Below are 26,825 nucleotides of genomic sequence, written 5' to 3'. Positions count from 1 at the left end.
AGCAGTGGTCACCTATATCTTGCATTTGGAACACTTCTTTGAAATGTTTCAAGTTTACTTTCCAACAAATTAGTGAATAGGCATAATTTTCTTCAGCTACCGTCAGTCTACCTTTAGGTCTTCAAGTATGACCTCTCCTGCCTCTACCAATTCGAACCCTGTATACTAGCTTGGGACAATGCCTCATTTACACAAAGACTCAACTAGTAATGAATAACCAGAGACAAAAGAAAGACTCTACTTCACTAAAGTCTTCTTTACCTCAGACACTTGAGGACTTAATGGACAGAAAAACACAATTGAAGCCTTTTGTGATGGAAACACCACGCTTCAGAGAACTGAAGCAAAATTGCTAAGTCTTGAATTTAGGGTAAATGTGATTAGCAGCCAATAGGCAACGTCCAAGATATGACAACCAAGGTGGAGGAGATATCCAGGGGAAGTTCTCTTCTCAAATAAACTGCAAATTTGGAAAAATCGCAATAGACGCAATTAATAATCTATTGAATTCTTTAAGGTGCAGAAGGTTCAGACATGATTTTTCTTAAAATACATATTCCAAAAATTGTGGCCTCAAGGATTGCACCAATCCCAATCTACAAAGAGCACATCAAATCTGCCCCAAGTCTTTAACAATATCTTTATCGGTTCGACCCAGAGGAATTATAGTTATTTCTACAGTCCTCTAATCTGATGATGGTCATGTTGGCCAATAAACAGAGAAAACAAAACGGTGTGGTTGGGTCAGAAAGTCTTCACCCCTGCATGCAAGTTAGTGTATAAAGAAAAAACGGTCTTGAATCCCCAGATAAGCTAAAGAAATCAATCTATCTTCATACGGGAGAGGAAATGAACCTTGGGAAAACTTGCTTTTTGCTTGAATATGCATATTGTTGGTGATCCTTCCGATTCAGTTTTATTTTATATTCTTGTTTTTACAGTAGTCTTTAAGCTCTCATTTGGATCCCTGGATGTTTCCCCATGTCCACTGTGCCCTGCCCTTGACCTAGTGTTTGCACTTTGCTGCCTTCATGTTAGTAAGCACTCCAAGTATCCCTATGGATCTGCTCTAGTAAGGGGGTTTGTTTTTCCCCCTTACTCATCTGTGATATAGCATATTTGTCTCTGCAGGCCTCCTCGTCTGCTGCCTCTGCATTTTACAACCCCATCATTACACTATCTTATGCGGTTATCTTAATCATGGCTAAGACTTAACCATCAGCCTTTCATATTTGATGTTCTATTCCCTCCTCTCCTTTTTACTTATAATTTTTACCTCTCCCTTCTTTACTGCTTCTTTCCACATTCTCTCTTCAACATGACTTACTCGGTTATTGCTTCATTGTATTGTCAGTTTTTATTTGTTTTTTTCCATGTTGTATGCCGTTTACTATATTATCTTTTTACTTTTACGCATGAGAAATAATCTTCGCATGGTTTCCTAGAATGTCAACAGTTTGTGTAATCCTATTAGGAAGCAACAGGTACTCGCATTTATCCAAATTAAAGTGTAAAGTTACCCCATTATAAGAAACCCACCTTTCAGATAAGGATGTAGGTACGCTACAAAAGAATTGGGTGGGACAGTTTGCGCCCAGCTAAACAAAATAACAGGAATGGCATTTTGTTCCACAAATCACTTCTTTTGGTTGTTGAAAAAGATGAACACAGTAGAGGACTTCTTTTTACTATACACAACACTCCAATCTCCATTCTTAATCTATACGTCACACCGGAATAGATGTTCAATTTTGGAAACAGATCATGCCTCGGAAGGCGACCGCCCTAATGTACAAGAAACTACTAAACACCCCTGACACTACAAAACCTGATGTAGCGGTGGGTACACGACCTTGGGGAATTGGAAGACCACAAGTGGGCGGAGGCCAGCAATATCCCAAAGGGATGTGGGCAGGGTTCAGGCTGGTACAGTTAAAAATACTGCACATAACTTACTGTTTAAAATGGGTCAAGTGACGGAAGCCTGCCGGACTGGATGTGGGCATCCAGGCACGTTCTACCACACTATGTGGGTCTGCCCTATAATCCACCCATACACCCACCACCCCTGTCAATAAATGTTGAAGTTCCCTTACAACTTCAGCAAAGTGGTGTCTAACCATCTGCGATGAGGCAGAGGTGGCTCGCATGATGCAGATATGGACACATATTCTGATGGTGGTCAAACATAACATTGCAAGAATGTGGGAGGCAGAGCAGTAGCCACGGTTGGGGGAATGAAAACATGACATGGACTGAATTATGTAGCCTGAAAGAGTAGTGTTCGAAGGTTGGTGGTGACCCGAAAAATGGACAAAGATTTGGGGGTCTTAGAACGCCTACAGAGACGTCATCTGTAAAGACTTCGATGAGGCCAGCGGTGGCACAATTTGGATCTCCTTTGAATAAGTATTTTTTTTAAAGGAAATGTTTGCAGACACTGAATTCTAGTGGAAACTTAAATGTATTAAGCATTTTGGAATTAAATACTCCACCTCTTCCACCGACACAATTCGGATTAATTTAGCTAAGGCTCACCATAATATCCTTAGCATGTCAGAGAAGTGGACACATGTATTTATCCTGCAAACACCTCACACTGTGCTTGAAATAGACTCTTTTACTGGGTACCTTTGCCCAAGCACTGGCGTCATTTTAAGTGCTTTAGGACCCACGTTGATTTTTTGCTTAAAATCTACCACTGCACCAACCACTCAAACTGGAGTCGTATCACTGTACTGGAAAGTAAATACTCATTTAAAGGAGGCTCTTTGTCACATCTAGGTAAAGTCAGCAGGTAAACCTGCAGCATGGCAAGAACAAAACCCAGCCAGCAAAGGGTCTACCAAAGGTGACCCTAAACAGAACAGAATATTTCAGTTACGAAATAAGTGGAAGTGCACATCTGCTCAACAGCACAATGGTAGGAAAAAACGAGGTTAATATATATACACCCACACAATAAGCTTGCTCGACACACTGCTCTCCAGCAAGCACTATACAAGTCATTGTGACCAGACCAGTTAAGTCATGAGCCCAGAGCTTGTTTACCTCTACATTAGTATCACAAAACTCATTCAAGTGCATTTACTCAATCCCCTTATCTTCCTACCATCGTTCCAGGCTGATCAAGAAAACTGGCAGAAATATTGAGCCCTGAACTGAATATTCCCATAAGCTGCATCACCACCGCTGCTACACATGTTCAGGTGCTTTTGATGACCAGCAACATATGACGGGGACACTGGTCTTCTTGACATAGAGCCCATAAATAGGAACCGACTCTCATTCAAGTTTAGGTGTCAACTCGCTATAATACACGAGCTGGGCAACCAATCCCTTAATATGCACAGTCATGGCTGTTATTTCATCACCTCGATGTACTAAAGAAATTAGAATAAAATATACAGATTGCCCATCTGACTCACGAGTTGTGTCTGCCGGAAGTAAAGTTATAGCCAGAATTTTGTTGACTGAATAAAAAGACAGCTGGAGCAGCGTGAAAACCAACCAGGAACTAAAAACGGATTTACTTTGGAGTCTAAATATGGGGTGAAAATAGCTGCCAGTTTATCATCACATGCTACAGGAGTGACTTCAGGACGATGCGTGGGAAACACTAAAACTAGAAGCTGTGTGTACCGGGCTTTAAAAGCAAATGCAGAACTCCGATAGATGCCTTGACAGACTTATCCATGGAAAGCACCTTCAAAAAGGCATTGGAAAGGATTGGGGAAACGAAAAATTATTAAATTACCAGCAAGATCAGAGGTTGGAACGCTTTGACCTTCCTTGTGAAGCAGAATCAACAATTACTGCTAGCCTCACTCACTATATTCCTAAACGCATCACTGAAGGATAAATCTTTCTATAAATGTCTTTTACGTCATTTAATCTGCGACTTATTTTCCTTATACTGTGCAAAATGTACTGCTAAAGTTCAGCACACAGAAAACATTTATGGATATTTCACTAAGTCAGCAGGTATTTTGAACCAATAAGATGAAGATTTGCTACGAATCTCAGTTCTTTATTACAAAAAAAGGATTTTAGTTACAGCTAGATCAAAATATGATTGCTCTTCGAATCAGTCATTCGCCCAGTGGATGGGTCCCCATCAGCAAATAATTGGATTATTGACAGAATGATTTTAAGTGGCTTACTGAGGAACACTTACTGTACACTAATGAAATCAGCATTATCTTTTGACTGTTCCTCTGCTCACATGATCCTGGAACACAATGCTTAAAGGGCTGCACAGGAAATGCGGACCACGAACTGACCATAAACACGTGTGTGAATCCTCGCCGATTCCCATTTGTGGAACACACTAGAGGGTGTATGTAGGGTCTGGGAATAGCAACCTCAACAAAGCCGAACCTACAAGGACACTGCTAACATCCGAGGAAGGGACAGCCAGGTGACCCAAGGCAGTACCGATCAAGGAGAGGCAGCACAAACATGCCAGTGCCCATGGGCAGGGGTAGGGGTGGCAGCTAGGGAACCCGTACACATACAGAGAGGGGGCAGAGAAGACCTTGGCCAGCACAAAAGGAGGGGTGGTGAGTGACCAACAGTCAGTACCAAGGGAAGGGGCAGAGAGGACCCAAGACAGTACTAAGGGAAGGGGCAGCAATGCCAAGGCAGAAGGGGTCTCACATTTACTTGCAAGGGAGAGACTAAAGGATCTTACTAAAGTTTAGACTTAGATTTTAAACAAGCATTGGCAAAGCCAACAGGTTTTGCCTAAGCAAAAGCTACAAGCTTGTTTTTTTTTACATGTTGCACAGCAAGGCCATAACCTCATCCAGCTTGCATCCAGTAACTGGTTATCAAGATGGTTAGAAAGCAAGTGAGCTACCAATTTTATTGGCTACTTGCAAGCAAGAGATAAGCCTAGAATAAAGTTATCTTCTGCCCTGGGGTCCAAGTTGGACTTCTTCAGAAGTAGTTTGACAACCCCTTTCTTCCATACACTGGTGGCTGTGCTAGGAGAAAATGTGTTGAGGTAAAAGCAGGTGTAACCACCACAAAGATTTTAGAGACCTGAATGGGCATGCGTTATCTGAGCTCCGAGGATATAACGTTTTTATGCAGGTAGAAAAATGAGCACACAATGTGGGCTTGGTGACCCTAAACTAAGACTATTAAATTGTAAGGCACAGCAGATGTACACATTTGGAGACCAAGGCCAAGATTCTCAGTATGTAGAATTTGGGTGCCAATTAGTCTAACTGATGCCACCCTTACGTGGGGTATTGAGATAATATAATTAAGTATCCTTACTTTCCCCACCTCAGAATGAAGCCTAACGTGGAATCAGCGTTTACTGCTCCAATTACTGCATGTTATCCCAATAGATTTATTTTGATCGATTTTACCGGAAAAACAAGCGGAAAACTGCAGAATATGGTAACTGGTGCATAATTCCACTCTGATCGGTGTGCAAATATCCATTTGCTTCAGGATCGGAAAATAAAAATCAACTTTGAATCAGTGGCTAAGTAAAGTCTGTACATGTATAGAAAGGGTGGGTTATGCAGCAGAGATTTGCCCAACTCTGTATTGCAATTATTTTAGCCCCTCAGTGATGTACAGTCAAGTATGTTTAATTGTATTGTAGTTATAATTATACAGTGTTTCATGTTCTTTAGAAGGACGCAAATCAAATGTGGAGTGACAGCATGCTACGCCATGGAGGGCAATAGATGCAACAGTAGGTTTGTGGCGCAGCAAACATAGGGAAATGTTTTTAAGTTATGCACCAAGAACAAAGGTATGCATGTAATAAACATTCAATCTGAATTGGACAGCGGTGTGTGAGATCAGGCTATTGGTTTAGTGTTTTGGTGTGTGGATACAGCTGAAACTACAGAAATTGTCAAACAAGTGTGTAGTTGCGCTTACATAAGGGTGTAGTAGAGACCCGAGGATAGATCTGCCAATATTTTCCATCTATGTGGTGTGTGTATATTCAGTTCGAACATAGAATACCAGGCTTAGAACGTGCACAGTGGGGGCAGTAATCAGGTCTGTTCCCTGCACCCAGTAAATCAAAGTGCAGGAACACAATACCTTAATTGTGCAATACAGCAATGCATGCTGGAATTCCATCCACCACATCATCCTGGCTCTTTTATGAGCGCCTCACGTGGAATGATTAAGCACACGGGGAGCTTGGGAGCAAGCACAAGGTTTCAATTGACAGTCATTTAAGTCTTAATAGTGACAGATGTATTCTTAGTGCAAGTGAATGTATGAGTATCAGCTGAGTTAGTGTGTTCCAAGGCAAACTTGTAAAAAAAAAAAGATGGACCAAGCGGCAGGAGAGCAGGGACCAAGCGGCAGGAGAGCAGGGACCAAGCGGCAGGAGAGCAGGGACCAAGCGGCAGGAGAGCAGGGACCAAGCGGCAGGAGAGCAGGGACCAAGCGGCAGGAGAGCAGGGACCAAGCGGCAGAGTGTGGGGCCACGGGCGAGTGAACAATCGGGTGAGACGCCACCGGCCTTGCTACCAGGGCTTTTGACCGTTCGCAACCTCAAGACTTCTGGTGCAATACCGCTCACAGCTCGCCGTGGCTTGGCCACTGAAGTTTCTGGGCCATAGTGGCCGTGGCCACATTGATAAACTGATAATGTCTTGTTGGTTTATATATACACTGACTAAACCAAAGGTTACAGGGACGTTAAAGTTAGGTTAATGTTTTACCCACACAAAGCCATAGCAATTTAGCAGATATAGTTATATGTAGGTTAGGAAACTATTACTGCAGGCCTAAAGTTACTTATCAGCATGTTCTAGTTGTACACAGCAGAAGAAACTAGAAGTATAACTAGAACTGCTGAATTTCCATGGTATTCAGGTAAAACATGAAGCTAACTAACTTCACAACCTCCACCAGCCCTGCACAATGGAGTTTGGCCGCAGTACCTGGCCTTCTGCCTGCCCCCCCCCCCCCCCCACCAGAAACTGCACAACTGTGCGGCGGGGGCTCAGCGTGAGAGTGTTTTTTTGGTGCGTCTCGGATCCATTGCGGATTCACACTGGGTGCTGTGCCAAGCCTTGCGGTGGATCTGTGGTTAGGACAAAGACTACAAAAAAGGGCAATTTCCTCCTGCCTATGAGGGGTCCTTCAGTGACCACTCCATGTGTACCGTCTGTCAGGATACCGGTATCCTCACATGTTATGTTTTTCTACTTTACTTTATTGTGGCCTCCGGCGGCCCAAGTGTTAAACAAAATGGCGGCTGCAACTTTCGTTTCGGACAATCAGGGCTTTGCTTTTCCCCCGGGGATCCGCGGATTCCCCTTGATTGTACCCAAAGTATCTGAATCCCTAGATATCTAGGTTGCATTTTCTTTAATTACTCCAAAACTATCGAACAGATTTAATCCAAATTATGAAAAAGGAAACTTTCTGGACCAAGATTTAGCTTTCTTCCAGGTCAGCGGTTTAGGCTGTAAACGTAACAAAAAATTGCCAAATTCCCATAGACATTACATTGGGGAAAGCAATTTGGGACCCCTTCCCTTTTTTTCCGACCTCCACCCGACTAATCATCCCGCAACTTTCAATACAGCACCTCGAGTGGCAAACTAGATGTAAAAATTTCCTGGTTTTTCTACAAGCAGCACCAAAGTTATTTGCAAAACAAAAAAAGCCTTGTCTACAGGAAAATTAGGTCCCAACTATAACTACTTACTGGCTATCGCCGGTGGTAAGATCTGTATATACATATAGGTTAAACTTAAACACAAGGCTGATTGAGATTGGAGGAGACTGTGCTCCATTGTAATGCACACCCCACACTATGCCAAACCCCGCCCCCCTGCCGAATTTAGAGGTAGGTGGACTGGCAGGTGTATTCCGGACTAAAATTGAAAATATAGGCGTAAATCTTCTAATGGCCCTAGAATTAGGGGATGGAGAAAGTAAACCCTAGAATCAGGGGATGGAGAAAGTAAACCAGACCGTCCATTCTATTTAGAGTGGGTGGTTGGATTTTTTTTAATTTTTATTTAATGGTCCCTCATCACCAGTTATATTCTGGTGGTGAGGGACAGTAAAAAAAGTGAATTGACCACTCCCCCACCCACATTACAGAAGAAAACCTAAAATGAACTCTTTGAGAGTGGGTTTATGGAAAATATATTTTGGGGGAAATTTTGATCGCCAGCCAGCATTTTTGAGGGAGCTGCCAGTTAAACTTTCTCGATTAACAGAAACCAAAACTACAGTGATTTTGGCTAATGTGTGAAGAAGTTTGTTGGGCCATCCCACATTTCCAAATAAAGCAAGTGGGGTTAAAGGCAGGGTGGGAGACGGAAAGTCCTCGGCCACCCTGTACAAAGTATCAATTCCCATTCCTTCGTGAAAGACTGGAGGTTTGTTCAGATCACCCCAACTTATACTTGTGGGTGACTAGGCCAATTTTGCGGCCTGTTATCCTCCGTAGAAATCCGGAGGTATAGTCTTGGGGAAGTGGTCACCCCAGACAGTAATTGCAGAGACACGATCCAAAGCTGGTATTTGCCAGCTTTTGATCGTGTCTCTGCAATACAGGACGGTAGGATGCTACTCTGGCCTACACCATTTCTAATGACTATTGTACTGTTGCTTTCTTTTGCTTCTAATGAACAATTAATTTTTAATGGCAGTCTATGTATCCACTTTAATTTGATGCTGTAAGTTGCGACAATGGAGACAGTTCACTTTATTTCTCCTTAGGTATTAGGTTTATCGAAACACTGTCGATAATAAAAGGTATTGAGTAATAGTTTACTTTTAATGTAATCTTTGGCCAATATTTCAATGACCTTCGTGCTTTCAGGTCTAGGTTTGTGGCTTGTATTTTTCACCAGCGGCCAGCCCAACATGCACACCTTTTCTGAGGTAAAAATCAACATAGCACAACCATAGTCATCATTTTCACTTGGATGCTTATACTGAAGAACTTTGTGACGATTTAGATGACTATCGATTTCATCTGGTGGCGATTAGCCTCAATTGGTGTAGTTACATGGCCTTGTGGGTGTGCGTTTAATCTTGCTTCTGAAGCATTCAGGCGTCCATTTCTGTGCCGCGATGCACTGGCTTATTACTTCGCCTTGCAAACCATTACAAAATGGTTCTCCTGCCCACAGCCTTTGCAAACCAGTTAAATGGCAGAACATTTACTGTGTGTGTGGTGTGGGGGATGGGGTTGTGGGGGCGGGAGGCACATCCAAAACACTTATTTTTCCATGGAGTCATCAGTGGGTCCCTTGCGCTTTGGCTTACATTCCAGGTTTGTGGCTGGCTCACTCAGGGCACCTTTGGTCACCATGTCAGTAGATTGTCGATCAGTACGCTTTACAGATCTGGCAGCCATGAGAATTCATTCTAGACAGCGTTTCTCTCAGCATCCGTTGTACGAATGAATCTGAAAGCCATCAGTCAATTACTCTGAGATGTAGAGCTTCCTCAATTAAATTAAATGAACTTAGTGTTTGCTGAGAGTAACCAGTCTCTCAAATTAATCTGGTGTTTCCCCAACTTTATAATTTTAGACTGAAAATTTTACTTTCGTAATCTACATTCATCATTGAATTTAACGAGATTCAAGGTTTCTGTGATTTGACGGTATGTAATTTTGTCGACTGTGGCCTTTTTCTTCATGACTTTACACCTTCATCTAATTAAATTAGGGTATTTGATAATCTTGATATACGTTTCTTCAAGCACATCTATGAAATAAAAGGTAGCTATCCAAGCAGTTCATCTGCCGCCAATATTCAGCTTTTTGGCAGTATCGAATGGTGGTGGTTTCAATAAGGCAGCACTGTAACCATTTAAGCGATTGGCTGACACAGAAGGTGAAGTTCTCCGACATGGTCTGTTGTCCACTAGGACCAGTTAGATCCATTCCATTTTTAAGGCCCTGTGCTGGACTGGCCTCGAGGTCATCTGGAGCAGCAGAAAACTTGACCTACCTATTGGTTTCCATTGGAGTCCTTCTCTTTTCTGAGATCTTTGGAGCTGTTCTGAGCCACCACCGAACAGCATTGGTGGTTTGCCACTTCATGTATGGACAGCTCCGTAAGCACTACCCCGGGTGCTTCCTCTGGGGGTCCCTCCACTCAACACTTATGGTGGCTTACTCAGTTCTGGTAAGCAGATGGCCATTTCTTGCATTTGGCTTGCTTTGCCTTAAGACATCTTTGTACTGTCTGACACCTGGTTGATATCTACCTCGCAACACTTCTGATCTTCGGTTATCTTGCAATTCGCTATCGCAATTTGCTGCTCTTTCAAAACCTTGTTGTACAAGTCTTTAACGTGATCCCTCCATAGGATGTACAACTATGTTACATAGCAGCATCTTGAGTGCCACTAGGGTCTCCCGATTCCACTGTGCCGCATTGGACACCTCAGTTTTGTGCCGCATAGAACACCGCTTCTCTGAGAGGGTGTCAATGTCCTTAAAAAGGATGGGAGGTCCAAGCACCTCAATGTGTTTAGGCTTCCTCCTTTTTCCACCCAATTGGAGCCTCCCTCAGAAATAGACCAGTAGTTATTAACAGTGCCCTTAGATCTTTTTAGTCTTACTCAGATCAATTGTTTTGCATACATATGGTACGCATTTCGTGTTTTATTCATTTTTGGCATCAAATCTTCATTAATCTTCCCCTGTGCATTCTCAGGGTACTTCCTTGCTTGGACATCAAATAATAAGTGGGGGGGGGGGTTTAAACAGAATTAGACATGTAAAGGTTCTAATGGCAAAAGCAGCGCAACGCTCAAATTAAAGGGTTTAAAACATAAAGACCCAAGGTAATGAAAGGTGCACTATAGGCAGGAGCTTGATAAATGCACTGAAATGAGGAGATCATGAACAAACAAATCACCAGACAATCCGCTATTCGATGAGACACTTAACTACCAGCGTGAGTGAAGCATTGCAGTGTCTCTGGACAGCTGTCCAGTCTCATTTTAATAAAAAGAGCAAAGTCCAAACAAAGATGGTGGCACACCGCACGTTGGGAAAGCGAAGCCGTTGCCCAACACTTTCCCCCAATTCCTGCCTGATGCGCGTCTGCCTCAGGAGACACATCGGGCAGATGCAGCTTACAGCAGGAGCCACACAGGAGCCCGTGGAACACCCGGAAAGCAGCCACAGCAGCCGGATTAAATGCTGCAGGGGCCCGTCCGAGGCGTACAGGCGGCCTTGGAGGTCCGGGCCCCCAAGTGTTGAAGCCGCAAGGGAGCGGTGCAGGTGCTGCACAGATTGAGGTACGCATCCCAATAACGCTGTTAGGCACTAGGGGTTTGGCAATCTAAAAGGTCTAGCCTTATAAATAAATTCCAACAAGGTATTTCGAAATGGCAAACCCGTGAAATGTAAATAGGTGTTTCCATTAATTGGAAACAGCGTGAAGAAATACTGTACAAATAACAAAAGATAACAAAGCTACACCGCAACTTTAAAAAGGTAGTAATTAATAGGACGGTACTTATCTGCAAGGAGCAGTATTTAAAAGAGGAAGATTGTTCTGTGCATGGACGACATACATTCAAGGTTCTATTCTACGTTGGTTTATAATGTACAGTTCTATCAAGTGCTGCGTGGAGTGGCATTAAAAGAATAATGCTAGCTTCTGTGTAATGAAATTCAGATTCTCTTGGCATTTCATTTGGAGAATCACTATTTGCTATCACGATTTGCTGCGCTTTCTAAGCTCTCTTGTATCCACCTTAAACGTTATCACTTCAAATGATGTTCTATCATCCACAACGTTCTCTCCGCCCCGCCCCGCCTCATTGGCGCTAGTCTGTACTCCAGTGGTAAAATACTCCCGAATTGGAGGCCGCTCCTTCCGGCTGCGAGTGGCAAAACTATGGAATGATCTGCCGCTTGCTGGGCGACTACTTCAGGATCTGCTTCCCTTCAGAAAAGCCCTAAAAACATGGCTGTTTCAGCACTAACTTAGCACTTTGCATTCTACATACTATCCCTTCCCGTCTAGTTCAGTCACACTCACCCAGCGCCGGGACACTCAGCTGAGTAGCTGTGCGCTTTATAAAAACCCTGTTAATATAACATAACTTCAAATGATGTATAGCTTTAGGTTGCATAGTAGCACGGTACTGTTCGAAGGCCTTAGCAGATTCTTGGCCAACGATGTGTAGACTGCTTAGTGAAACTTTTATCTTCAACTGCTTTATACAGGCTGGAGTTTTTGACTCCACATACGCCAAACACCATTTCAGCACTTCAACTGAAGCACATGTGGCACGCATAACCAGTTTGCTTGAACACAGCAAACTTTATAGGAGAGCACTGTTGATGTTCGGGTTACTGATCCCAGATCTTGTTATGAGTTGTATCTTCCTCCCCAGCTTGGGTGCCCACTAAGGACTATGCCACACACGGAGCGTGTAACCACAAACTCAACATTCTAAAACCTACATTAATTTCACTATGCTCTAGCACTTATGTCATAGTTCTACGGAGGCACCCGCAGCCAAACGAAGAAGAACTCAACCAACCGGGGACCAGTGCAGAAACAGTCTGACAGTCAATCTCAGCAAGAGGTCTCTAACATGCGACCAAGTACTCGTATTGAATCGAGGGCTGGGATTTGTGGCCACGTGTGCTGGAGATCCTTTCCAGATTCAGTGCGAACTTGCACAATTCTTCCGGAATACACGCCTACACTAATTTAAAAAAATAAGGAACCAGTACAGCTGTCAATTGGAGAAGGTAATACCGGTCTAAAGAAACGCTCCATTTTTAATCCTCCTACACACAGTGTACCACCTAAAGTGTTAACTTTTGAGAAAGCATTCCAAGAGGACATAACTAATTTATGTACCAGGAAGAAAGGTACATACAGTAATTTGCCCAAGAGAGAACAAGCCCTACGTACCTGAATAGAGAATCACAAAATAACCATTAAGCCTGCAGACAAAGGCAGAGCCAGTGTCATTTTGGACACTGACGCATACCAGTCAGAATGTTTACGACAGCTGGGTGACAGAATATTCTATCGTCCTCTCAAGGAAGATGCCAAAGAAAGGATCAGAGGAGCTACCAACAAAGGTTTGATCACCACCCAAGAGGCAGGATTCCTTCAAACTACACATCCGGTAATGCCATATTTTTACACATTACCAAAGGTGTATAAACCCCAAGGACCACCTCCTGGCAGACCCATAATATCTGGCCTAGGTTCTATTTTAGATTAGTTATCCACCTTTGTGGATTACGTCTTGAGGCCCATAGTCAAAAAAATGCCCATGTATCTTCAAGATACGAAAGATGTGTTAGGATTGTTGCCGCAAGTTGAGTTTGACACGGAGAGACTAGTCTCCTTTGATGTCGAATCACTATATACCTCTATCCCCCAAGAGGAAACCTTAGGCACCATTGCCTCGATACTGAATAACACAGATCTTGAGTCCATAACCCCAGTCATTTTATCATGGCCTGTGCACAGCTGGCTAAGAGGAGAACTTTTTTAGATTTGAAGAAACCATCTACTTACAAATCTCGGGGACCAGTATGGGCAGTGTTTTTGCGCCAAGCTTGGCTAATTTGTATGTACACACATTTGAACAGGAACACGTCCTAACACCCAATAATCTCTTCTAGGAGTTGATTCGCTTATGGAAGTGTTACAGCGACAATGTGCTGGTGGTGTGGCATGGTAACACCAACTCCATCTTACAATTCCAACAATGGCTCAATCCCAGGAAGGATTTTTTGAAATTCACAGTGGAGGTAGACAAGAACAGGCTAGCATTTCTTGACCTACCTATTTTTTCCACACCAACGGTCTTGGAGAGCGAACTATATTGCAAGCCGATGGCTCGCAATTCACACCTGTGATGTGACAAGTCAGCACCCTAAATCTCTGCACGACAATCTGCCGTATGGCCAGTTCCTCAGAGTACGGAGGAATTGTTACACATTGAGCAAATATGAGCATACAAAATGTCTGAGCAACTAAAAGCCAGAAAGTATCCTAAAAAACTGGTAAAGCTCTCCCTCAAACTTGCCACATACAATAATCGCGATGCACTACTTGAGCCACCCATGGAGAAACCACTGCTAGGGCGATTAACGTTTGTCAACACTTTCAGCACCTTGACAAATGGCATTCAAAAATGTGTTCGTAGACACTAACGATTCTAAACAGCTGCAATGATAAGATTCCCCTTCCTCTCAAAGAGAGGCATCAATTTACGTGACAAACTAGTACACACCCGGCCCAAGGCAAGGCAGTATCCCCTAGAGCTGTGTGGCCACTTTGGGAATCTTCCTGCAGTCCAGGGCCATTTCCCCTGAGGAGCCTGCGCAGTCTGTCCACAGACCCAACCGTCTAAAGCAGTAGACATTGGCACCAACAGACCTTGGGTGCAGACGAATTTTACCAACCAAATGATAATTTGATTTATCTAATAACTTGCCCATGTAAAATCCAGTATGTGGGAGTGACAACTCGGAAAGTCAAGTTCAGAATGTTGGAACATAAGAGCACTTTCAGATGTAAGAAACTAACCATGAAATTGACAAGACATTTTGTAGAATGTGATCATAAAGCAGAGGAATTTGTATGGACGGTTCTGGAAAAACTGTACATACTGGCACATAAGTGACATGTCGAAATTCCTCTTCACCAAGGAACAAAAATGGGTATTTAAGCTTCGCAGTGATACACAAGGTTTAAATTATGCCATACCATGGACCGCGCTATAAATTAGGATAAAAACATTATCTTATCCAATTTATAGTTGGAGTGGAGGGTGACAATCGGCTCAAAATCTGCTGAGTTACAGATAATAGAATACAGCTCACTCTTAGAGACTACAGAATATAGTGAGATGGTTGCCCCTCCAGATAAGGAATCAAGATTGCTTGATACCTTCTTTGAGACTAGCACAGTTTTGTTTGCAGTTTATTCCTGCAGTTCCATCAGGCAGATCGAACAAAAAGCACCAAAAAAAAAACTACAGTTCCCTAGTTTTACTACGTCATTTTGTAGTGCTTTGTGACGTCATTTTCTAGCTCCACTTCCAACTGAATAGACTGCAGCTGAGCTATAGACTAAATGTACAGCTCACTCTTTCAGAGACTATAGAGTATAGCGAGATTCTTGCCCCATGCCATACGATGAATCATGATTCCTCAACACCATTGAAGGGATTAATACTGTTGTATTTGCTGTCTCTCGTAGCTTCATCAGGCAGATGGTACAATAAGTACAAAAAACTAAAGGTCCCTAGTTTTATTAAGTCACCCTGTAGTTCGTTGGGACGACGTTCTCCAGCGCCACTTCAAACTGAACAGATTACAGCTGTGGAAATATGCGAGATAAAAGACGCACCAATCGACTATCTGGTACCTCCACGTCCAGCTCAGTTTGAGCCAGAGGTACCAACAGATAGGTAAGGATCTTTTGCTTTGCATTTGCAACGAGAATGCGTGTAGATGCTATCTTTTTCAATAGATCGCGCTGAGAAGCCGGTCTCAAAATTGTGACCGGGTTACTTCTATTCTCTCTTCGCGATTTTGCATAAGATTACAATACACTGAGCTACTTTAAATGAACAGCGGTGCTCACTCGGTTCTAAAGTTGAGAGATTACAATACTGATTTTCTAAAGAAGGTTTAAAGAATACCATAATGTATACATATGTCTGTGCTACGATGACATTTAACACCATTGTTACTGCACTCGTAGACACGTCAATAGAGTACATGTATAATTCTAACTGCACTGAACAGCATAAACATGAAATTTAGCACTGTGGTTGGAGGTGCCACGAGTCCATTCTTACATGGAAGTTAGTGAGACTCAAACTCCGGATCACATTTTTAGATACTAGCCTCCCAAGTGTCTGACGCCACTCCTCCTAAAGGGAGAGATGTAGAAACACGAAGGGATAAAACTGTGAGGGATTAGGTAGAAAGGGCTGGCACCTGTTGGCGGTAGTTTCACAAATCCCCCCTTTCCCTAGTTTGTTTGTAGCGCGGCCCTCTTTGACCAGAGCTGTTACCAGGCGAGGTGAGGTCCAGTCCTCGTAAGAGACAGGTGAGCAAAAATATTGTAAATATTCCTTGTACAACACATATACAGTTGACTGTTTGACATTGATGCTCCACAGTACATATCACTATCCTGGTATTTGCGGACTCAGTTCAGTTTTTGTTTCATTTTGAGTACTACAATGTGTGTTTTCACAGGTGCCATCTGCATCCCGTCGATAAGGAGAATTCGAATTTGGTACATAAGGTTGTATTGATTCCAACCTTTACGATGTATCACTGTTTTACGATAGTTTTTGATAAAGTAGCAACGCCAAATACAGACAGGTCCTGAAGAAAGCCGAGGACTATTAGTCCAGCAGGCTGAAACATGTTTACCTTATTTATAAGCAGTTATGTTTGAAAACTGCTTTTGCACTGTTTTTAATAAGGATTACATCCTTTCTTAATTTCACTTTCACACTATTGCACTGCTCCCATCATTCCCACGTACTGTTTTGTGATCACATCTAGGTGATGTTTGAGAGCTTTTTCTTCTCTTTTGTTCTTCCTTCATGACCCATTTGAGATACAATCCACGAGAATATCCTCTACGATCAAGAGGTACAGTGGATGGTAGGAAGGATACCCAGATGTTAATACTGATCACTTTGGTGAGTGATGGGAATCCGACTTTTCCTTAGGGTCTCTTAACTCTGTATACTTTCCTCTTAGTACTCCACTTGTTATACTCATTCTGAGTCCTCTCCACTCATAGGATTTCGGTTCAGTAGACCTACAGATTAGGTTATTGTATAGCAATAGTTCTACGGAGTCCATCCGGAGTCAAGGGTTCAATCATTGCTAACTCAACACCATATTTGGCATAATTTACAGAATTCGTAAAAGCGTTTCTAACTCGATTGGAAGAATGTACCACCAGAGATGCATTTGCATTTTTGCCATCACATTTGGTCTGTCCCTCATGGCACATAATTCCAGTAGACCTGACAACTCAAAAGGTCTGCAGAGTTGACGTTGCCTATTAAATATTTTTACATATTTCACCACTTTAAACTGGGTACTATTATCCACCAGAGGTTTAAAACACGAACAGGTTAGGATTCTTATACCTCACAAAATCGGAGGAAAAAATTATATAGAGAGATCTAAAAATACAGACAATGGCTACATCCATAGGGGTTTGCCAGTTGCTGAAAAATACTTTAAAGTGAATTTATATGGCCACAAGCCTTCGAACATCATGCCACAAACAAGATTGGCACAGTAGTAATGTTACATTGAAAAGCTTTAATGTTGGCTGTATAGTTATCGTAAAAAAACACCGATATGGGGGTGTGTGCTAGCGGCCGGCGAAGATGGCTGCTTGCTGAAGGAGCTCCGGAGCAGAGGTGCCCTTCCCGCTAAATCCGATCACTTATCCTGCTTATTAACGGGAGGCTGGGGCTTCCGTGCATGTCCGTGACCGAGCGGCGTTGAATGCCACGGTCCCGGTGATAATCCGTCACAGATAACCAGGGAAAGACCATGCAGAAGAATAGCGGCCTACTTCCACAACGGAAGCCGGGGCTCGAGTGAGTCAGCTCGCCGGAGGAACTCTAGGGAGAGTGCTGCGGTGGCGGCCTCGGCGGACCGACAGGGGGTCCATATCTGAAGAACGACGGGACTGTTCCCAACACCCCTGTGCAGCGGCAAAGACACAGAGGTAGGAGTGCAACCAGAGGGCCCGAAGAACGACCGGGCAAAATAAAAGAACTGCGACCTGCATATCATCGGAAGGCTAGGCTCCGAGGCCCGTCCACGACCTGGCGCTGCTGAGTGCGGCGTTTCATGGGAAATCCGGCCCGAACTAAAGGCGGACGCTGGAGCCTTGAGTGATTAGTCTGCCCAGACGGACTCCACGACCGATAGAGCACCAGGGGCCCATTTCTGAGCTGGAGCGGGCGGACTCGCGGCGCTCCTGAGACTCCGCTGTACACCGCGGTGGGGACACGGCCGAGGGGTCGGTTACGAGGGACTGAAAGGCCCAGCACCACAAAAAGCAGAGACCTGACCAGGAGTAACGGCACAAGCAGTGAATCTTTCGCCAGAGGACGCACAAGCAAACAAGACGATAACTGCGGTGTCTCGGCCCTACAGAGTCACTCGAACCACAGCGATTTAACACCGGCACATTGACCTACCAGTGGGGCTTTGATAGACGTGTTAAGACGAAACATAGTGACTTACAGAACGACCACCCACATGCTACGGGTGACCCACTACGCCCCACGAGCAGCCTCGCAGGGCAATAAACTTTGCCTCCGTTGTGGAACACCACTCCCCCGGGACAAAAGCCTCCATCCACACTGTGAGTCCTACTAGAGACACAGAGGAATACAGGCACTCCTCCGTGTTCCCCACCCCCGTAGGTGGGGATTGTGCTGGAAAACCCGAAGCAAGGCGGAGGGAAGCAGAGGGGGACATAAACCGAAGCGATATCGGAATCCACTTGTCAACCATAGAAATTAGCAACAGTCCCCTACAGCCGACTTAGAACACCATCATGTCGGGCAGAGGCCCCAGAAATCGTACGACAAGCCAAACTGGATAAATATGCATATAATAAGGAATTCCCCCCCGTTGCAGGAGGAGAGAACCTCATCGAGTGGAGCGCAAGGAAAGGGCGCTACTAAAAAAGTGACTTTGGAAGACATAATGGCGGCATTGGCTAACATACAGACTACAGTGGGCTCCATTTCCGCTGATGTGTCGTTGCTCCGGGCAGACTTTCAGAAAATCACCACCAGAGTAGCAGAGGTGGAGCAGACCACAAAATCACTAGCGAGCGACACAGCAGTGTTGAAGAAAACGGTTTTGCGGCTCGAGTCAGAAAACAAAATTCTAGCAGAGAAGCTGGATGATCAGGAAGGACGCTCTCGCAGAAATAATGTTCGAATTTTAGGCATTCCGGAAAGTGAAGGCACCCAGGCAATGGACCTACTTGTAGAAGAACTGATAAAAACTAGACTGCAGCCTAAAGGACTCTCCACGTTCTTTTCGGTGGAGCAGGCTCATCGTGTTCCAGGCGGAAAAGCCAAGCCAGGGCCCCCCCCCCCCCCCAAGACCAGTGCTGGTGCGTTTATTCAACTTTAGAGACAGATGTTATTCTCCAAACCGCACGAGTCTCCCCGCAAATCCGGCTGCAGAACTCCGATATCTTTCTTCCCCGACTACACGGCAGCAGTATCTAAACGACGTTGCAGCTTTCTGGAGGTCAAAAAAGCTTTACGAGCGCGTGAAGTACCCTATTCCATGTTCCCGGCAAGACTAAGAATAGTGGCAGAAGGAAAGACTTGGTTTTTCGAGACTGAGGAGGCATATGGCTGGCTCGAAGGTTGGAGGACAAAAGACGGATCCAGGCGTGGAGGTAGAGACCAGCGTCGACGAACCGACGGAGCAGAAATGGGCAGCCCTGAACTCTTTACACCTGATGAAAACGACTCACAAAGAACGGAAACAGAAAACCCTGGTTTGAAATGAATCTGACCGATTTGGAAAGAACTGTAATCAGTTCACCTCAGATGCGCATTGACATTTCTAACAAGCCGGCTCTGGCCATGGGGCAGAAACGGGCCCAGCCGGCAAAGAGGGGTCACAGTCTCACTGGACTTCGCAACCCCTACACGCAAGTACTCTGTTGTGGGTTGGGATAGAGCACTCTGCTAAGTTGGGGTGGCGGGCAGTTCAAAGTCCGTCGGGCAGGGAGGGGGGTGGTGTTGTGGGGTGGGGGAACTCTGAGTTTTGGTTTTTCAGTTGTGATTTATAATGGAAAAGACCTCAGAGCATGGTATCTATTGCATATAGTCTCCTTACAGGGCATGACAAGGTTACACTATTCATTTCCCACTCCGCTTAGACATGGGGACGGACACAACCAGCGCTAGTGCACGGACGGAGAATCAGACTGCTCCCGTGGCCCCACTCACAGTGATTACATGGAATGTCCACGGGTTAGGAGATAAAATTAAACAGGGGTTGGTGTTACGAGCCCCGTAACTACAGGCCCCTACACTGGTACTCCTACAAGAGACTCACCTCACGGGAGCGGTTTGCAAAGCAATGGATAGGTGAGGGTTCAAAACGGTAGTACACGCAGAATTCTCAGAAGGGTGTAGAGGAACTGGCATTTTAATGAGAAATAACTCACCCTTTATAGTCAAACAGACAAAACATGACGATCAGGGCAGGTTTGCAGCGATACACGGCCAATGGGAGGGCAAACTTGTTAACATGGAATCAGTATATATCCCCCTGGCGCAGCAGACAATGGCTCTTCCCGCCCTCAGCGATTTCCTACTGTCTCTGCCTAGCGGGGACCTACTCATTGGTGGGGATTTTAACGCCACAATGGACGCTACTATGGACAGACACCCGGAACGAGCGGCAGCGCCTGGAGTCTCCCGCCTGCGGAGCTTCGTAGAGGCAATCGGAATAACGGATATATGGAGACAAACATCCGTTAGATAGACAATACACCGTCCACTCACAAGTGCATGACAATCTATCCAGACTAGATTTCCTGACCTCTGAGTCCACCCTTCCCTGTGTAGCAAATATCGCTATTGGACCGAGAGGTATCGGACCATTCCCCGGTGACTTTGACGCTCTCCTCTTCCCATACCTCTCACAAGCGACTATACCCTATATATCCAGGCTATTTGCATGTATCGCAAATACGGAAGGAACTCCGTAACGCCACAAAACATTTCTTCAACGAAAACGAAGCCTCAGTGCGCTCTCCAACCGTACTGTGGGAGGCCTACAAGCCTGTCCTCAGAGGTCAGGCTATTTGTTCCATAACAGAACACAAACGCACAAAACACCGAGACCTCATGACAATCGAACAGGAGCTGCAAAGAGCAGACATTACCCACTCGGCCAAACCAACACCTGACTCAGCTCACACTCTCTTGCTAAAGCAACAACAACAAAGAATACCTTCGACAAGAAACGATGGCTGCCATCACAGCAACCAGGCACAGAATTTACGATGTAGGTGATAAGGCTGGGAGGTTATTGGCATGGCTGGACAGGAGGGAACGGGGGAACCGTACTATAGCACAGCTGCACACAGCTGAGGGGCGTCTCACTTCAGCACCAGGAGAAATTGTGAAGACATTAGCTTATCATTTCAGTGTGGTGTACGCTTCTTCCTCGATAGCCACGGAGGAGGCTGCAACCTTTTTGCACGAGGTGGAGCTGCCTGGACTTGCCCTGGAGGCTTCAGAGGAGCTTGAGGCCGACCTCACTGTTGAGGAAGTCAAAGTGGCAATTAACTCCCAGCAATCCGGCAAAGCGTTAGGCCCCAATGGAATCCCACTGGAGCTTTATAAGCTACTGACACACGCCCTCAGCCCGCACTTACTCGCAATGTACAATAACAGTCTAGAACAGGGAACACTACCTATGGACCAGAGAATGGCCACCATTGCGGCTATCCTAAAGCCGGGGAAGCCCCCGACGGAATGTCTCTCATATCGCCCAATATCACTGATCAAGGCAGAGTCCAAAATTCTGGCCAAATTAATTGCGAACAGATTACAGACGCATCTCCCCAACCTAATTCACCCGGATCAGTCGGGCTTTATGCCAAACAGGAACACTGCACTTAATCTTAGGCGTTTACACAGTCTACTGGCGCGGGAACATAGTCTGTCTAAGACAGCAGCGGTCCTTTCCCTAGACGCAAAAATGGCCTTGGATATGGTGGAATGGCCATACCGTTTTGCAGTTCTTCCGCACCTGGGCTTCGGCCCTAAATTTTGCGCATGGATCCGACTCCTGTACGCAGATCCAGTGGCTTGCGTGGCAATGAACGGGTGACTCTCAGACATCATAACATTGACAAGAGGGACCAGACAGGGATGCCCACTGTCGCCACTTTTTACAATGGTTTTGGAACCACTAGCGGCGCAAGTGGTTAACACTCCTCTTCTGCGTGGTATTACTTGGACGGAGGGGTGGGAAGACCGTATTTCCCTCTACGCAGACGAGATTCTGGTGTACCTGACAGACCCGGAAAACACTCTGCTGGTTTTGATTCGAGCTATGTGACACATTTGGGAGTGTTTCGGGATACACCATTAATTGGGACAAGTCAGTCTTATACCCGCTGAAGGGTCTGACACCACGACTCCTCCCTCACTGCCCACTAACAATTTCCCAAGACACGTTTCAATATCTGGGTCTACACATGAGACCCAGTAACCTTCTTTGCTAAGAATTTGGCACCCCCACTGGAACGACTACGCAGAGACGTGACACACTGGAAGTCACTGCCCCTAACAATGTTGGGTAAAGCTGCACTATTTAAGATGATGGCCCTACCCCAATTCCTATATGCGCTGGAGAATACGCCACATCTGGTGCCCATAAGGTATTTTTTTAAAATAGCAACACAAGTATCCACACTCCTATGGGGCAACAAACCAGCACGCATTGCTCAAGTCAAACTACATCGCAGTTGGTACGATGGCGGCATAGCACTCCCTAACATACGCCTTTACTACTGGGCAGCACACCTAAAAGTAATAAATCAATGGATACACGCCGCTCGGACGGACCCAGCATACATGGCAGATTGGGCACAGCTGGGTACAGACAATATGCTAGCGGCCCTATATAATAGAAGGAGAGCGCTGAAGTTAGTGGGCCCGACGAAACACACGGCCATGCTATGGTATACGGCTCAGAAGCAATTGGGTTGGAAGGAGGTCATAACCAAACTCACGCCCCTGTGGGGCGCGAAGCAGCTAGGGACCCTAAGAAACAGCAAGGGATTTGAACACTGGGATAGCATCGGTATCTCCACAGTGGGTGACCTATGGGATAATGGGGCGGTTATTTCATTTGACCAGCTTCAACAATACGAGCTCGCACCAACTGAGTCATTCCGTTACATGCAAATCAGACACGCACTCCAAACAGCTCTACCCCAGACCGAGAATATACCGGAGGCCTCCCCGCTAGAAGATAGGCTCCTCACAGACTTTATGCCTAGGCGAGCCACCTCATTCACATACCGCAAACTCAAACAATATGTCAGACCCCACGGCAACACTGAAAGAGATGGACGGCAGACATTGACGTCATAGAGGAGGCAGATTGGCAGATGGCGCTCGCTTCCCCTAAGGAGGTGGGAATTTCGGCCAGACTCAGGCTTGTGCAATTTAAAATCTTGCATAGAGCCTATCTCACTAGAACTACACTTCATAGAATTGGTAAGACTCAACACCCATATTGCCTAAGAGGTTGTGGGAACGAAGGTTCCTTTTTCCACACAATCTGGGAATGTCCTCTACTAACGGATTACTGACGCCAGATATTGCGTACAATATCCCAAACACTGCAGGTTTCCCTGTTGCCTGAGCCAAGACGATGCCTTCTCAATATCTGGGAGCCAAATGACATCTCGACATGGGCAAGTCTGGGCGACTTTAGGCCTCATGGTGGCAAAGAGAAAGGTGGCACAGAAGTGGGGAGCAGCTGAAGTACCTTCTTTAGGGGCTTGGTGCAGGGACATGGATACCACAATGATTACGGAGAGAGCTGTTTATAACTAGGAAATGCCCTCGCAAATGGTCAAAAATTTGGACTAACTGGAATACCTACAGGGGGGACATTTGTGACCCTATTCCTGAATCGGACGATGAAAGCTCAGATGAAGAATCTGAGGAGGGTTGATGTATCCAGGGGGGAGGGTTCTGTGTGGTCGATAAAATGGAGACAAGGGGAGAAGCGAGGAAAGAAATGAATCATATTTGCAAATATGTTCTTATGATTGTAACCTTGAAATTAACACATGCCTACTGTCTGTTTTTTGTATTAAAATCAATAAAAACATGTTTAAAAAAACACTGATATGGAAAGAGGTTCTAGGGTATATGTATAGGCCTTGCACGGACAACCCCCAACAAAACACTATAATAAACACAGTGTGTCCATGGGTCTCATACAAAAAATCATTATCCTGTGTGTGGCTCAACTATATTTACTAGTGTGTGACAGCAAAAAGGTATCCAAGCATGAAAGATACCCATCAGTTATCATCCGTTACCGCCCCTTGGGTCTCCTCACACCAAGGAGATCATGGTAGTGGCTGTCAGTGTATGATATAAGACGCTACTAACTTAGTGATGCAAGAATGTTGTGTTCGGTATCTAAAATTAGTGGATATTAACTGATTAGCAGTGCGTGAAAAGTAAAGAAAAGAAAATGATATAAAATTGGAAAGATCAGAGGCAAAACAATTTTATTAGTACCTCTTAATCTTCCAATGATTAAAAACAGTGCAAAAAAAGTCGGCTTTGAAGCTGGCCTGGAGTACCGACCGAGAGAGCGGTGCTCCAATTACCTGAGCCGCAGCCAGGTGAGGCGAAGCCATAAACTCCTGCAAAATAGCAATCAGGAGGAGGAACTGGATGTCCCATGGATAACCAGGCGACATGGTTAAAATCTAACTTTAATATTCTCTTTATTGTTCTTTTTCATCACTCATTGCAGTAGCAAAAGTGAGGTCCTGATGAAGGCAGAGGACGATTTTGTCCGTATTATCTGCTGAAACATGTCGACCCCTATTGTATGGTAGCAGATATTTATCCAAACTGCTACTTTTTTTGCACTGTTTTTAATCATTGGAAGTTTGAGCGGTGCTAATAAAATTATTTTGCCTCTGATCTCTCCAATTTCATATCACATTTTCTTTACTTTTCACGCACTGCTAATCAGTTAATATCCACTAATTTTAGATACCGAACACAACATTCTTGCATCACTAAGTTAGTAGCGTCTCATCATACACTGACAGCTACTACCATGATCTCCTTGGTGCGAGGAGACCCAGATGATGACAAGGGCGGTAACGGACGATAACTGATGGGTATATTTCAAGCTTGGATACCTTTTTGCTGTCACACACTAGTAAATGTAGTTGAGCCACACACAGGTTAATGATTTTTTGTATGAGACCCATGGACACTTATAGTGTATAGTTATCGTGTTATCCTTGAAACCCTTTTGAGTATTTTCTCCACCCTTACCTTTGTTTCCTAATGTGTGCCTGGGGTGGAATATTGATGGTGGTGGGAGGGACAGTTGGGGGAAAACGAACATTCTGTGACTACAGGCGGTTGAGTGAAGAGCTTAATAAAATTGCTAGTTTACCCGAGGCTCCTGTCGTCAATTCAGGAACCCAACACATGCTGAGATCCATAAAAATGCATGTCACAGGCTAGAATTATGAATACGTTGATAACCTAATAGTAGCTATCTAATTTATCTTCACTGAAGTGCATGCTACTTAATAGAGATAACCTGCAATCGCAGCAGTGCACTCTAGGGCCACTGGACAGCGTATCATCAAAACCCACAGTTGAAGGCTTTTCTAAAGTGCTAATTTCTCTGTTCTGTCTGGTGTACTCAAAATATATGCCTGTTAGTATATGTACATAAATACATGTATAAACGTTTATATGTATTAACGCATGAAGAAATGGTAAATAGGATGTACAGACAAGGAAGTACATGTATGGGGCACAAAGGCCAGCAGACGGCGAGGTACCACATTCACGTATAGGATAAGAAGGGATACTTGCATCAAGAACTTTTCAGTTGCATTTAATGCCCAATTAGGCTCAGATTATCTGGCAAAGAAAAAAAACTATCAAATCTACGGCATAATGGGTCATATTCTATTGCATTTGTAGATTTGATGTATAAATTGTAACTGAGCATTATAAATTAGTGCTAGTATTTTTTCTTATCCTCAACGTTTAACTTACACTGAAGGGGAAGGGCCGTGCTCACTCGGGTTTACATTTGCACACTTATTTTACAATATCTAATTTCTACAGGCAGTTCCCTGAACCCCGTGGTATCAACTCCACCTGGTCAGGTAATCCTAAACAAGCAGAAATGGAAAAAATAGATTTGGAAATGGGTAGGGCGGTGCAATGGCCAGCACACGAAAGGTGGGGGGTGTTAAATATCCTGGATATGGCTAGAGGAAACGGGGTTGCACATGCTATTTTATTAATATAGAGCATATAAGTCAGCATACAATATGGAACTGCTTGAGTCACTATACAAGAGTGTTAGTACCAAAAGATCAATGTAGAAAAGCCGGGAGCTGCACAAAACGGCGGCTATGGTCGGTACAGGACTTGGTCTACAAACTTTGGGGTGGCAGAGGCAAAGCTTCTCATGGCGGGGTAAGGGATGTCATGGACTGAGGGTAGGGTGACCAGAATTTTAAAGACAAAAACCGGGACAGTTCACAAAATTAGAAGGACTACAAATTTACTTCAAGCAATGAGAGAGCTCCTCAGCAGAGAATTACAGAACAGGCAGTAAGAACATACATAAAATGCAATTTTTAAGCCCAGTAGCTTGCCTGTTAATTAAATTGCTTTCTTGAAACAACTGTTAACTATCCCTGCTTTGTGAAACATAAAAAACACCTCCCCCCTTTTTCAGTCGACCCTCTCCAAAAACCGGGACGTGAGCTAAATTTCTTGAAATTTGCTGGGACAGCTGGTTAAAAACGGGGACCGTCCTGGCAAAACAGGGACTCCTGGTCACCCTAACTGAGGGTGGATGTCATGGGACTCGGGAAGGCGGGGTCAAGGGCTGTACATGTCGGCACGAGGATCCAGACCTCGGTGGGGGTAAGAACAATTATACAGGGGCGAGAGTCTGCTTGCATGTTAGAGAGAACAATGTTGTGATGGGGAGACGGGGGTAAAAAAAATTTAAA

The 26,825-nt window shown here is 44.6% G+C and overlaps 1 protein-coding gene across 20 annotated transcripts in view; it reads right to left on the bottom strand.

The window, feature by feature from the left end:
* The window catches only part of EIF4G1 (eukaryotic translation initiation factor 4 gamma 1), a 980,016-nt gene that overhangs the window by 876,786 nt on the left and 76,405 nt on the right, over positions 1 to 26,825 (bottom strand). The gene's annotated exons all lie outside the window — the stretch shown is intronic.

The sequence above is a fragment of the Lissotriton helveticus genome, chromosome 11, assembly GCF_964261635.1.
Source record: "Lissotriton helveticus chromosome 11, aLisHel1.1, whole genome shotgun sequence".
Taxonomy (NCBI): Eukaryota; Metazoa; Chordata; class Amphibia; order Caudata; family Salamandridae; genus Lissotriton; species Lissotriton helveticus.
Note: the sequence above shows the minus strand (reverse complement) of the source record. Positions and strands in the feature narration are given on the sequence as shown.